The 13,890-nt window shown below is 36.1% G+C and overlaps 1 protein-coding gene across 5 annotated transcripts in view; it reads left to right on the top strand.

Moving 5' to 3' along the window:
- Nucleotides 1–13,890, top strand: part of SLC4A10 (solute carrier family 4 member 10) — a 190,591-nt gene that overhangs the window by 57,335 nt on the left and 119,366 nt on the right. The window lies entirely within an intron of this gene.

Raw genomic sequence — 13,890 nt, 5'->3', positions numbered from 1 at the left:
AAACTTTAGTGTGTGTGTATATATATACACACTAAAAAAAAAAAATCTTTATATACGTATATATGTATATATAATATACATATATACAAAATACATATAAATATATATGTATATATAATGTGTATAATATGTATATGTAATAAAATTTATGTGTGTATATAAAAAAGAGCGGCCTCGAGGCCTGGGTCGCTGCTGATCTGTCTGAATTGTTTTGTGTATTTGTGTGTGGGTTTTCTTTTTTTTAAGCTTAAGACTTGCTTTGAATTTATCTAAATCATATCCAAATTTTATTGTAATTAACAAGGTTTCATTTCTGAATCTTAGTCTTTTATACAGGGATTCACTTTTTAATGATTGAGTAATAATATCCAAATGTATGTTGCTGAGCTTAAGAAAGAAATAAAGTAGTTTGCTCTTGTCCTGAGTAGTCGACTATTGCCAGTACCTGTCGTCTTTGTTACTGTAATTATTCCGGTTGTCTTCTGAAGGAAGTACAAGCCTTTGTTTTATTGAGAGTGCTAATTGGATTTTTTTTTATTTCTACTAACACATACATCGAAATACTTTCTAGGTGTGGTCATGCCCTTTCAAATCAAGTGAAAAGCAGGGGGTTAAGACATGGAGTGGAAAAAAAAAGTTTCAACATAAGCCCATAGTATGTTTTAATTGCATATAGAGCATTACATGGGCCCAGTGCCAGGCATATGCATGTATATTTCCCACCAGCATTTACTGCATGTGAGTAGGAGTTTAATTAATAATTTCTTGCTTCTCATTTGTTTTTCTAACCAAAGCATTTGATATGAAAGCCTTCATCTCAATTTTCATAAAATACATGTAAAAACCTGGGAAAAATGTGTACATAGTATAGGGAGAATAGATAACTTGTGCAAATAAAATCAGATTTTTGTCATTTTGTTAACATCAACAATCAAGTATTGCTTCCTAGAATCTGAATATGTAAAATTCCCAGTGACAGCACATTGTTTATGGGCTTTGAAATGATACTTTCTTTGTTAGAGTGTCAGTTCCTTTGGTATGTATTTCCTCTGTCACCTGAGGCTATTTTTCCAACACATAACACATGTGATCTTTTTTCTGCTTTCTGAATAATCAGCTTTTCCTTTTGCTCATTAAGCATAAAAATACAGCCAAGGTATTAACACAACATGAGGTATTAACAGTGACCAGTCTCTACCAAATACTAAGTTTTTTTTGTCTGTTACCTAATTAACATACTTTAATTAGTTCACTACATTAATGATTGTTATGTAAAACTCAACATATTCTACCTTCAGGATAACCATGACATTCAATCTAATGTGTCAGACTGGACAGTATGAATAATTAATACGGTATATTTATTAATTTAGTATACGGACTAGCTTGATAGGCCGCATAATGGGTTGGTGCTCAACACAGGGAGTCAGGCAGCAGTCTGTTTGGCAAGGAGCAGGAGCAGTGCCCTGTAATGACTGTGCTTGAGGAGGAAAGAAAGGATGAACCTTGACAGAAATCAGGACCCTGCTGACACCAGGTGCCCCTGAATCTGTCCAGGGTCCCCTGCTGGGAGGAGGCAAAGGAAATTGTTGGCTCTGTCTTCTGCTTTTTGTGCCTTACACCTCCTTTCATTGCTTTGCTGGTAGCACTGATTCAAGTCAGAAGTGCTTAATAATAATGATTCATATAAAATGCAATACATGTATTTCTTAAAAAAACCAAACCCCTGCACTTGAGCTATTAAAATCAGAAAGATAACTGCTGAATGCTAATTTTTTAAGCTGCTTGAAAATGATTTTTAAAAAGAATGTGCTATTTTAATACTTCTGACAGATGCTGGTGCTTCAGTATGTCTTGGGTTAAATTATGTACAAGAAAAATTACGAAACTGCAAAAAAGGTTGAGCTGAGTCGAAATAGGCCTTTCTTTTGTCATATCAATGTGTTTTCTGTTTTCTCTGACCAGAAATGGCCTGTTGTGCTTGGTAGCATATGAGAATTTTTGGCTTCAGAAACGTATGAGAGGCTGATGGTTATCCTTTGGCATTGCCTTGTGCACCCTCTGGGTGGAGTGCCCAGTGCTGCAAAATATCTTGTATGATTAAGACACATGAAAATATCTCTAGAAAGCTTGAAATTGTCTAGAACTTCTTTTTAGAAGACCCAAAGGCTTTGCTTGCCTTACTGGTAGTGAAAGTGATAGACAGTATAGGTTTCCATGTGGGCATAATGCCATCTAACTATGCACACCAGTGGCTGTAAGGCTTTGCACAGAGGTCATAGTGATGACCTGGAAAATAGGCTTAGACTTAGGAATGTGAAGTTGGTAGAGGAGCTTGAGAACACGAGCAAGGGAGAGTAGTCCATTTTTCTTGAAATAGATTATGATGGTGCTAGGAATGAGCGATTCAGATTTTTACTTAAAATGCATTTTTAGGCATTGTATTCTTGGGAGAGGTAATAAGGTGAATGTACAGAGACCTGTTTGCATAAAGAACTCATTTCTTCTAGTCATACTAATTCTGTTTCTGTTAATAATGAAAGGCATTTTTTGGTGTTCAAGGTGAGAAAGAGGCAACAGACGCACTTCCAATGCTACCTTAAGTTCAAGTGCTGATTTGGTTTCCCCAGCTACCTTTCTCTCTTTCTTGTCAAGTGAATGAGTGATTTCTGATGAGTTAGAATAGATTTTATATAAGCCAGTGGTCTATCGACTGCTGGAGGCTAGGTGAAGTAAGAAAGTAATTTAAAAAAAATGAAACATTTATGAGAATTTCCTTTATGTGATATGGTCTGAACTGCTTTTCTTGGCTCATAATGCAAAGTACTGTCTTTTACATTAGCATGAATTATTTCTATTGCATTTATTCTAAATACTTCTCCTGCTGTCATCGAGTGAGTTTTATAATCTTTTGTTGCTAATTACTTTCTTGAATGAGTTGTTTATAGGGATAGTCATGTTATAGCTGTGGTATTTAAAATTATTTATGGTAGACTGGCTTTTGCATGAGTTGTGTAAGAACTTTAATAATGAGGAAGGATTTATGAAATAGGTGTTCTTCGAACAGGCAGGGTACTCAATAAAATAACCACACACTAGCCATGTAACATGCACAGTTTATTGAATAAGCACGCTAAAGCAAACAAGCACACTATCGTGAAACTGGTATATATCTATATGTATATATAGTAAATAAGCACAATAAAGCAAATCATATATACATGTGTATAGCACAGAGCAATGCATCAAATCATTACTGTATAAAGAGAACAGAGATTAAAAAGAAATATATCACCAGTTACCACCTAATCATCATGCAGGCCCACACTTCAGGCTGGGAAGCCCTGTTGCAGCCAATACCAGGAGTCTCGGGTAATTGGGAAAGTTCCTGCGTGGTGCGTCCACCCATTGGATTCAGCTACAGTAGGGTCCTGCTTTTATACCCTTATTAAAACAACCGGCTTTATGCCAGCTCTGTGATTGTTTACTCTTGGGGCCGTGCAGTTTCTCATGTTCTCGCTGTTGTCCGTGCTGAGAACGTTGGCCTGGCACCCCAGTGTGGCCAAGTAAGAAGATCATAGAACAACTGCACATGTTTTCCTGCCTCTTTCTGATGGTCATGATGAACATAAACATATATACTCTACCGAATACACTTTGACTATGTTTTCATACTTTGATATGTCTCTCAGTCATGAGTGGGAATCAACTCTCAGCTAGGTTCTCATCCATTACAGATGTCTCATCTTACTACCAAGTGGGTGCTCGCTGCCATATATTTGCTTTCAAAATACATTTGTTTTCTTTGTAGGGGAAGGCAGAGGCTGTAAATACGATTTACATTGTCCCTGGCCAGCAGTTGGAAAATGCTGTAGATAGTTGAAATGTTGAAAATTTTTACTAGAAGTGTGTGTAAAATACCATATTTGAATGATTATTTTCATGATTCTCCTTTTACATACTGTTCTCCTTTGAGTTTGCACACAACGCTGAGCATGTTAAACCGTAGAACTTATCCTTAAAAAAGCAAAAATTGGGTTGCTGACTTGATGAAGAATCATTAGAATCGTTATGTAGAAGTACTGTATAGGGATTTGAGAATAATCAGGCTATTGAAATAACACAGTAATTCTTGAAATATATCTGAGGTGGAATTTGTGGTGTCATACATCATCTTGAAGGGCAGTCAAGAAGGGCAGTCAAGAAGTTCCTGAAAAACAGATTTGGGAGGAACTAACAAAAATATTATTCTTTACATGTATTTAATGAAATTGGGATTCCAGCTATTTAGAACTAACTCAAATCTTCATGTGTTTTTTCATATCTTCTGCTTCACTTCTGAAAACCTTAACTTTTAGTAATTTATCTGAAAACTATTCAAATTAATGAATGTGTCCTTTAACATTTCATTAAATTTTGGTTTTACATAATAAAAGTAGAAAAAAATCAAAAACTTGGAGGTCATAGATTAGAATTCAAATAATTTCCATAAAACAGGCGTGATAATTACAATATTCAATGCTACTGTGACTAATGTCTTCATGATGTTATCTTGTTACAAAATTGCAAACAGCAGGCAGTTACAGTTTGCATTAGTTTCCTAAACGTTTTTTTCATATGAAAATGTGTTTATTATTTTTACCTAGAAGACTTTGTCCCTTAAGCCAATCTAAGAACTAAAACAATTTGAAGAGTTATCTGAGTTGGTGGTGTTACTGTGATGCGATCCCATATTCATGTAAGGTATTTTAAGTTTCCTGGTATTTGAGATTTCAGTATATGGCATGATGTGGCTAAACAAGTCATGAAGTGTGACACTAAGTACAATATTTTAGTGTATTGATAACAAAAGGCTGCTTTGTGCAGGAGATTTACAGCCTTTTATCCAGCTGAGTTTTGCAAGTTCCAGATAGTTGTTGTTTCCAGATAGGGCTGTTTCCTGTTTGAGACTGTTCTCCAGGTGATATAGTTCAAAGTCAGTTTTTAACCATGTACTTCTGTGAATTTCACAGTATTGGATATCTATATTTCTTCTAACAAAGAGAAACTAGCATAACATTTTTGTATCAAACTTTGAAACATTTTCCTGAATAATGAGAGTGTTTATGCCTCAGTGACATTTGTTTTAAAGAGGATGTTGGAAAATGAGAGTGAGGGTGGAAATCATGTCACTGAATATTTCTCTGATGGATTGGTGTCACATCTTCTTATCAATACAAATATAGTGTTGCTGTGGGCCTTCATTTAGTTCCTGAGTCTGGTGTGAGAACTTGGTGATCAGGTTTTGGTCCAAGTACATCTGGTAAAGTCTTTCAAAACATTGGAGATAGCACAGGCTGAAGCCATCTACCCTCTGAAAGGTTCAGTGAGGCTGCTAGACAGCTGTCTTGTGGTGAGAATGACTTTGCTTTATAGTTACCCTTTTCTCTGAAATTTGCATGGAAATTGGCTCACAGCTGTAACCTAAGAAGAAATTTTAAAAAGGTTTTGAGCAGTGGAGATTATGTAATGACTGCTTGTTTGCAGAAGCTGACTGACATCTTTTCTTTCTCACTTGGCCTTCCAAACTCACCTGCTTTTTTTTCCACCAACGTAAAAAACAGTAAGTCTTAGGGAGCTGCAAGGCCTGAAACAGGGCTGTGCTGCTGGTGGATGTATGGTGGTTCCACTGATGATCACTGGAGGGAGATGAGAGTAGGAAAGAAATGGGCTAATTCAGGAATCTTGTGTTGTGTCTGCTGTTACTCTTTGGGGAGGTGGTCCCTCTGCTGGTTTTCTCCCTCTCTGTGGGAGAGGAAAAAGAAGAGGTGAAGTTGGCTGCTGATGAATTTTTCAGGACAAAGGGGGAAGTTTATTACCCTGAGTATATTTAACCATGATAGGTCTGATCATTTAAGTTTTAGACTGTCAAACAATAGCTACTGTCAGGCAGTCCAAGTTCATGCAGTAGTTTAGGATGAGAAATGATGCACTTCCCTCGTGTGTATGTATGGTGTGTGTATATATATACCTAAGAGAGAATGACTATGAAGAATCATGGAAATAAAAGTCTTTGCACCTTTGGCAAAAAAACACAAACAAACAAAACAAAAAAAACCCAAACAAAGTTAATGGCTACATAGCACCACAGTTAATATTTTTATTTAAGGGTAAAGAGTCTTTACAATGGGGCTATTCCAGAATACCTGCTGTTGCACTTCAGGTATTATAATTTCACTCCAGTGTTTGCAATATTCTCTTTACTTACAGTGGGAAACAGTGTTTAATAGAACTGGTATTCACAAGAATTGATGACTTCTTCTTCTTCTTCTTTCTTTTAACCATTTCTTATCACAATAAGGCAAGCATATATGCAATCACCAAACCCCCTTCAAAAATGGAAAGTCCCCTTGACTGGAATATGTCCAAGTATTAAATTTTCTTCATTTTGGTGTTCTTTTATCTTTCTTTGTCCGTTACATTTTTACTCTTTCACAAGTGGTTTGTACTGAAGTACTTGGCTGAAAGGCACTTTAAATATAAAAGCTGGCAGTGTCTGACTTTTGAAGCTCCTGTGGGAGACTCTGTATGTTCCAGTGGGTATTTTGTCCCAGTTTTTTATCTTTGAAGCAATCATTGGCTTTTTTTCTTTTTTTCCTTGAGATCTTAACATTTTTATCTATGTCCTTGTGTTATTGGGTGTAAAATTGTGTTTTAAATATAAAAAAAAAAATATATGGGCAATTAGATTTTTACAGCATTTTGAATTGTTCTAGGAAATGATACCTTCTTCCCCATTTTTATACATAAATATGTATGATTTTGTCTAGTTTATATAGTTTGTATCTCTAATTTTATAGTTTGTATCTCTAATCCTAATTTATAGCATCCCAACGTGAGCTTTGGGGCCTGCTCCTTGTTTGGGGGGCCTTTTCTTTCTTCGCCCCTTGTTATGTTCTTCCTACATCAACCAGAGGGGGGCTGCCTCTAACCCGGTGCCTGTTTAGGCTGTGAATGCCTGCCCTTGCAAAGTCATAAATAAGATGTTTAGCTTTTAGCAAAGTGTGCTGCTTCAATAGCTTTTCTGTGTCACCTCCTAGAGAGGGGATAGCAAGACAGAGCTGGTGCAGTGAATCTTAGCCTGTTTGCTGTGTGCACCATTTTAAGTTTGCAAGAAAACAAATGTTTGTTTCAGAGCTCGCATTTCAGAATTGATTTTGGAATAGAGTACTTGATAATTTTATTTATTACTTTTTTTTTTAGCTGTAGGGGTGATAAAATTAGGTAGTTATCTGTCTGATATATTACATATTTATATCATAAATTGCATTTATAAAGCACTTTTTACTGTCTTGCTTTCCTCCTGTCATATATTTTTTGTCAAGACTACTAACCTAATCCTAAATTATACTCATGTAACAGTTCTTTTCCCGTAGCCTTCCTACAAAGCAGTGGCTTTCCCTCCCAACCTTTCAAGCTCTCATCCCATGTTACAATCTTCTAAGACTCCAAAGGGTATTTTGCATAGAACCAATGTTGGATTTGTGCTCTGATACTTAAGCATACGAACCCACTTGTTTTGCATGATTGAAATAAACATTTAAAACAGCCTGGAAAATTTTGGGGTAACGGATGTATCCAGCAGATTTATTTTTGTATGTGCTTTGACTGAATAATACTGGATAGAATTGATCTATCTTTATTATCATTCTCATTTAGAATCAATATAGTTTACAGCAAAAAAGTGTATGTATAGATGGATTTTTAAAATATCTGTGTTGGTATCTATGTCGCCTGTCTGTATTTTATTGATAAAACTTTGAAAGGACCACCTGCACAAATAATATGCAAACAAGCTGGTATCTGGGGATTCGTAAAGGTATTCAGACATTCTGATTGCTTAGAAGTTATAGATAAATTAATGAGGAGGAGGGCACAGCTGAGTTTGTATTCAAAGTATAGTATACTGGTATTTTTACATACAGTAAAGAAACTTGCCTGAAACTGTCTTTTTCCCCATTGTTTGAACTGCAGCAGAGTTTTGTCTGTTTTAGAGCTAGTTCTGAATATGATGTAGTTTGACATAATCTTTTCAGAGTTCTTCCTTTAAGAAAAATGACTGAGTTCTCTGCTCACAATGGGCGTATCAATGTCAAAGCTCAGCAGTGCGTCAAGGTAATTCTTTCAAGCTCTACACAGATTGAAAAGATTATTGAAGAATGCACAGACATTTTTTTGGTGCTAAGTCTGAAATAGAAGTGGTTAAATCCTCACTGGGTAGAAGTTATATAATTTGGTGATGCTATGCTGATTTATGCCTCTTGAGAGTTTGCCTGCAGCAGAAGCTGGAGGTGATGAGAAGAGATTGGATGAGAGAAAGACCATCCAGGAAAAATTCATCCAATTTGTCATTCTTGAAAGGACCATCATAACATATGGTAAGGCATATCATTTACCTCAGGCTCAGAGGAAAATGATTTCTGCTAGGAGAATATTAATTTTATTTCTTACAGGATCAGCTGACAGGGTAGGCTTTCTCCTGGCTAGTCTTCCCCTTCTGTTTTCTCTAAAGGGAAGGATGGAAGCTTGGAAATGTCTTATCTGTAGCAGACAAGCAAGTTGGCATTTTGCCATAATTTTCTGCTAGCAGAGAGGATAATGGTAATTATATGTCAAAATTTAACATTTCTCTTCTTTGAAAGAGAACTTTTTAATGCAAAATATTTAGAAAAGTCAGATCTATTCTGAAGCAGATGAGAAGCTAGGATTAGTGAACTGACAAAATTTTCTTAAGAAAAAGAGGTTTTTTTTGTTCCTCTTCAGAGACAAGGGACAGATGAAAAGTATCAAAAGAAAGCAAGCTATGAGGTGTGCGATATAACTAGGCTGCAATTTCATTATTGTGTAATATTTGAGAGATACCCACAGCAGCATTGCCTGTCCTGCTGTTCCTTCTGTAAAAATACTGGAAGCACTTGCTTTGCTAAAGGGTTCCAGTATTTTTTATTAAATCTTTATTTCTTTGTTTATCAGGAAAAGAAATTTCTGTTGTGCTGTACAAACACATCCAAATTCCATCGTCAGAATGGAAGGTGAAAATGTTTTCCTGTAATCAATTCTATCATCCCCTGTGGTTGCAAGTTAGGCCCTTAGTCAGCCATGTCCTTAGTCAGTGAATAAAAGGAGAAGGGGTTTCCCAAGCCAGAGCACATGTTACAGTACTGTTGAGATGCTTAAAAAGGTGGAAAGCTTTGCTTTCTTTAAAGTCAGAAAATGAAGACATGGTCATTTAAAATAGGACCTGTTTACCTTCTAGACACACATATAAAATTTATAATTTCAATTAATTTTACTTATAATTTTCTAGAATACGTGATTTATGTAAATATAGTTTTGCTAAGAAAATAAATCCACGATTGCAAACTTTTAGGAGATTTTATACTCTTTATATTCTGTACTTTTCCAAGAACAAATGTAAGGTCAAGGGAGGTGATTCTGCCCCTCTACTCTGCTCTGGTGAGACCCTCACCTCTATCCAGCTCTGGAGTCCTCAGAACAGGAAAGAAAGACATGGACCTGTTGGAGAGGGTCCAGAGGAGGGCCACAAAAATGATCAGAGAGATAGAACACCTTTCTTATAAGGAAATTGTGAGAGAGTTGGGGTTGTTTAGCCTGGAGAAGGGGAGACTCCAGGGACAACTTACTGTGGCATTTCAGTTCTTAAAAGGGGAGAGGCTTTTTAGTAGGGCCTGTTGCGATAGGACGAGGGTTAATGGTTTTAAACTAAAAGAGGGGAGGTTCAGGCTGGATGTGAGGAAGAAGTTTTTTACAGTGAGGGTGGCAAAATGCCGGAGCAGGTTGCCCAGAGAGGTGGTGGATGCGCCATCTCTGGAGACATTCAAGGACAGGCTGGATGTGTTTCTGGGCAACCTGATCTAGTCGAAGATGTCCCTGCTCATTGCAGAGGGGTTTGGACTAGACGACCGTTAGAAGGTCCCTTCCAACCCAGACTATTCTATGATTCTGTAAAGAACCATCTCTTATAAATACTCTAAGTATAGAATTGCCTCTCAGCAGTCTGAGAAAAAGATATCTGCCTTCTCCTACATTATCTTCAGGGAAATGGGATGCCAAGCATTTTGAAGTTGATTTTGAAGGTAAAATACTGGATAGAAATAGTTCTCTTTTCATTGTTTTAAAACTCTTTATTATACATTTATTCTAATTTGTCGGCAACATGCAGTGATCTGGATCATCAGGGTTTGGCCTGAGATACAACTTGAGTTTTAATGCTAGGATGCAACACTACTGACAGTGGGATATTTGGAAAGGCAGGTTTTGATACTGCAGAATTGGAACCAAGCAGTTCATTTCAGGTTTTGACTATGCAGCCATGGTTCATGTCTGCCTTTGCTTGTTTCCTATTTTGTTTTATAAAGGTTTTGAGTTTCCTTTAACCACAGTTGTGGTTATCCACAGATGACTTGATTAGACTTACGTAATGCGTGTTGAAATAATCACGAAAGGGCAGTCTTGGAACAGTACCTCATTTGTGAGAACATAGTAAGTATGTACATAAAATATAACAAGTTTTTAGTGAGTTAATAAATCTAAACTTATATTTTCTAAATGGTTTTCCTTTTTGCTTAGAGAGGGGTATTTACACTTTATAACAAGAAAAACTTCAATAATTTCATGGGATAATTAAATAAGAGATACATAGGTAGACTACAGAGAGGTAATAGAAACAGTCCTTTCATTAGGATTAAAGGGGAATGGGCTATCATTAATTACTTTTGAGCTTATTCCACTCAAGTACAAAGATACTTTTTAATCTGTGTTGATCTGAGCAATCAGATGAAACTTAAGAACTGATGAACGATTTTGCTTAAAGGAAGTTGCTGAGCTATTTATATTGTTAATATCATTCTACATATTGAGACAAAAGCTCAGTGTTTTCAGTACAGGAGAAACCAACTGTTACCAAGTTGTGGGTTCTTTTGTTTTTTTGTTTGTTTTTCTTTGATTCAGAGTTATAAACTTATTTCCAAGCATTGTTGAGCACCAGGGCAATCTCCTGATTTTCCTTAGGTCCTGCTCTTGGTACCAATTCTGCTGTACCTTAAGTTTCTGCTTTTTTCTTCAATTGTCTGCATTTTCATGATCATCTCTAGTAGAAATACAGGAATGAAAGACATGTTCTTGCTCTTTCAGTTTGATTTCCTGCAGACCTTCAACTTCTTATAGTGTAAAAACCCCCAAACGTTAATGACAGCTTTGTATGGATTTGTGCTTGTTCCAGAATTTTTCTTTTACATTAATACTATTTCTTTTTCTTTGGCACCTCTATCTTGACACCTACACTCATCTCCGCTTGGTCTTTTGTTTGTAAAGCTAAACTAAAAAAATGTTTTCAGTTTCATCTCAAAATTTCCCTGTCCATTGTAGAAACCTTTATCTCTTGCAGTTTAAATTCCTTTTCTAGGCATAGATGATCAGAATCAAGAATAGTAGGATTTTAATAGAGCTTGTTGTTATTGCATTAATGCTGATGTCTGTTTGCTAGAATTATCTTCCCTGATAATTTTAAAATTTCATTCCATTCCATTCCCATAGGGACATCATGTTGGTAGCTCATAATTACTCTGTGATCAGCTTTGTCCCCGCAGTTTCATCCACTGTAATTTTCAACTGCTGAGCTCTCAATTCTTAGCAGAAACTTAATAATCAGTTCACATCTTTGTATTTTACATTATTAAATTTTACCCCAATCTTATTCTTGTGGTCCTAAAGGTAATCTATGTCTTCCTGGTGATGTTCTGTTCCTCATATATGAGCAGTGATTTCCAATATCAGAAATTACTGAACAAACCCAAACTGTGATTTTTGGTATCATTCATACTACTTATGCTCTGGTCATTAATAAAAATATGTAGTAAAATTGATCCCCCAAAATGGTGCCAAGGAATATGTTGTTAGTATTGTTCTTCCAGCTCTTTTGGTACAGCACTACATCATCTCAACTTAATTTTACAATCTGTAATACCTTTCACTGATCTCAAGTGTTCTCTATCACTAGCAAACATGACTTAATTTAAAAAGTTCAGGGACAGAGCTTCTGTTGTTAGCTCACTAATTGCTTAGGTCAGGTATTTTTGATATGAAGCTGATTCATAATAGATTCAAAGTAACCATTATTTCACCTTACATAATCCTCAGGAAGTCTGAATTTGCTTTTTTCTCTGTTTTTTTTCTTCTTTTTTCCTATGGGGGGAAAAAATAAAAGGAAATAAAAGCAAACCGTATTTGTGAGTAATACATTTGTATGGTGTAAAGTGGTACCTCTTGATATTCTGAAGGGAATGGATTATCAAATTCTTGCTTTGAATGTCTCTCAGAATAAATAACTATACTTTATAAAATAGTATTGTATTTATACCATCTCTGTTTTAACATTGCTAATGAAATGTTAAAATTTTTGCTTTTGCAAAATAGCAATTGTATTGACATGAGGAAGGACATCGAATAACTTCTGGGAAAAGATTCCCGTAGCTGGGATAATATGCATGAAATATTATTGTAATAATACTACTGTATATTTCTGAGTGCATTTATAATCTGTACTGAGATCTGAACCTAACTCAGGAAAATAGCCTTCTGTCTTGTCTTCTGCTAGCTCTTGAGTTCTTTAAATGTCCAGCTGGGCAGAGGTTATGTATTGTTTTGTGAGCAGAAACTCCTTAAGTGATGTTTCTGACAGCTGTGGTTATAGCTCCTAGTTTTGTGTTTTTCACTCTTTGGGTGGAGATCATCATATAGTACAAGATTTGCAAAGGGAGAGCCTGCATATTATTTATGAAAGGTGTCTTGGCAAAATACATTTTTCATCTGGTCACTTCTTACCATCTTGCTGGCCTTTGTATTCTAGCTAGGTGGTTTGTGGGGACTTGGAAGTGGTTGCCAGCAACTTATAGATGTAAGATTGTACTCCCTTACATAGCTTAAGTAGCTACTGATCAGGATATAGTATTGCAGAACTGCGTGTTTGCATAGGAATAATTAATATTTAACGCTGGTATATTAGTATTTTTTGTAAATAAAAATATTACCCTGGGAGGTACTCCTGTTTAATGCTGATGTAGGGAAAGCTATTTTCTCCTTCTTTTACTGCTGAATCACTCTTTTCTATCTTTTAAAGGGCCTTTTGTCTTCTTGTGTGTATGCATTTATATCCTGTGCACATAGATTTGGCACTATTTTCTAGGTTGAAAGTGAATTCACTAGTTTTTCTGGAAAAAACTTTAGAAGTGGCAGCTTTCACAATGAACATTCACGATGTTCAGAGTGGCACCCTGACTGCCACTATCAGCAGTAGTAAAAAGACAGCGTCAGGTAGTTGAGTCTCAAGATTAACTTTCTGGAAAATATAAAAAGCAGCATCAAATCTGGCTTGATCTGGTTCCCTACCGCACTTCAAAACTTCCTAGACTAGCCTCTGCTGGGCTGCTGGACATGTCACTGGAGACCCTCTATGAATGTGTGGCTGAGTTCCCTTTCCCTGTAGATGAGGCAGTTACACACCGTATAAAGTGAATCAATTAAAAATTGGTGGCAGGCAGTTTCTCTTTCCAAGGGAAAATCTGTGATATTCATGGTTGAGACCAGTTTGCTTTTATCAGTGTCATAATGTGGGTGACTATAAGCCAAATTTGATTAAGTCGCTCAAAAGACCAGTTACTAAAACTATATAATAATAATGTTAAACTAGCAGAATAGGATCTGGGTGAATTAATTTAGAACCATTTACTTCTAAATTCAGCTTCTGCTTATATTTCAAAGAAAAGAAGGACATCCAGAATCATTTGAATAACATGCAAGCTGTAGTTATATTGGGAAGATTTTTTCCTCCAA

The sequence above is a fragment of the Strigops habroptila genome, chromosome 5 (genome assembly GCF_004027225.2).
Source record: "Strigops habroptila isolate Jane chromosome 5, bStrHab1.2.pri, whole genome shotgun sequence".
Taxonomy (NCBI): domain Eukaryota; kingdom Metazoa; phylum Chordata; class Aves; order Psittaciformes; family Psittacidae; genus Strigops; species Strigops habroptila.
This window is presented reverse-complemented; position numbering and strand designations above follow the sequence as displayed.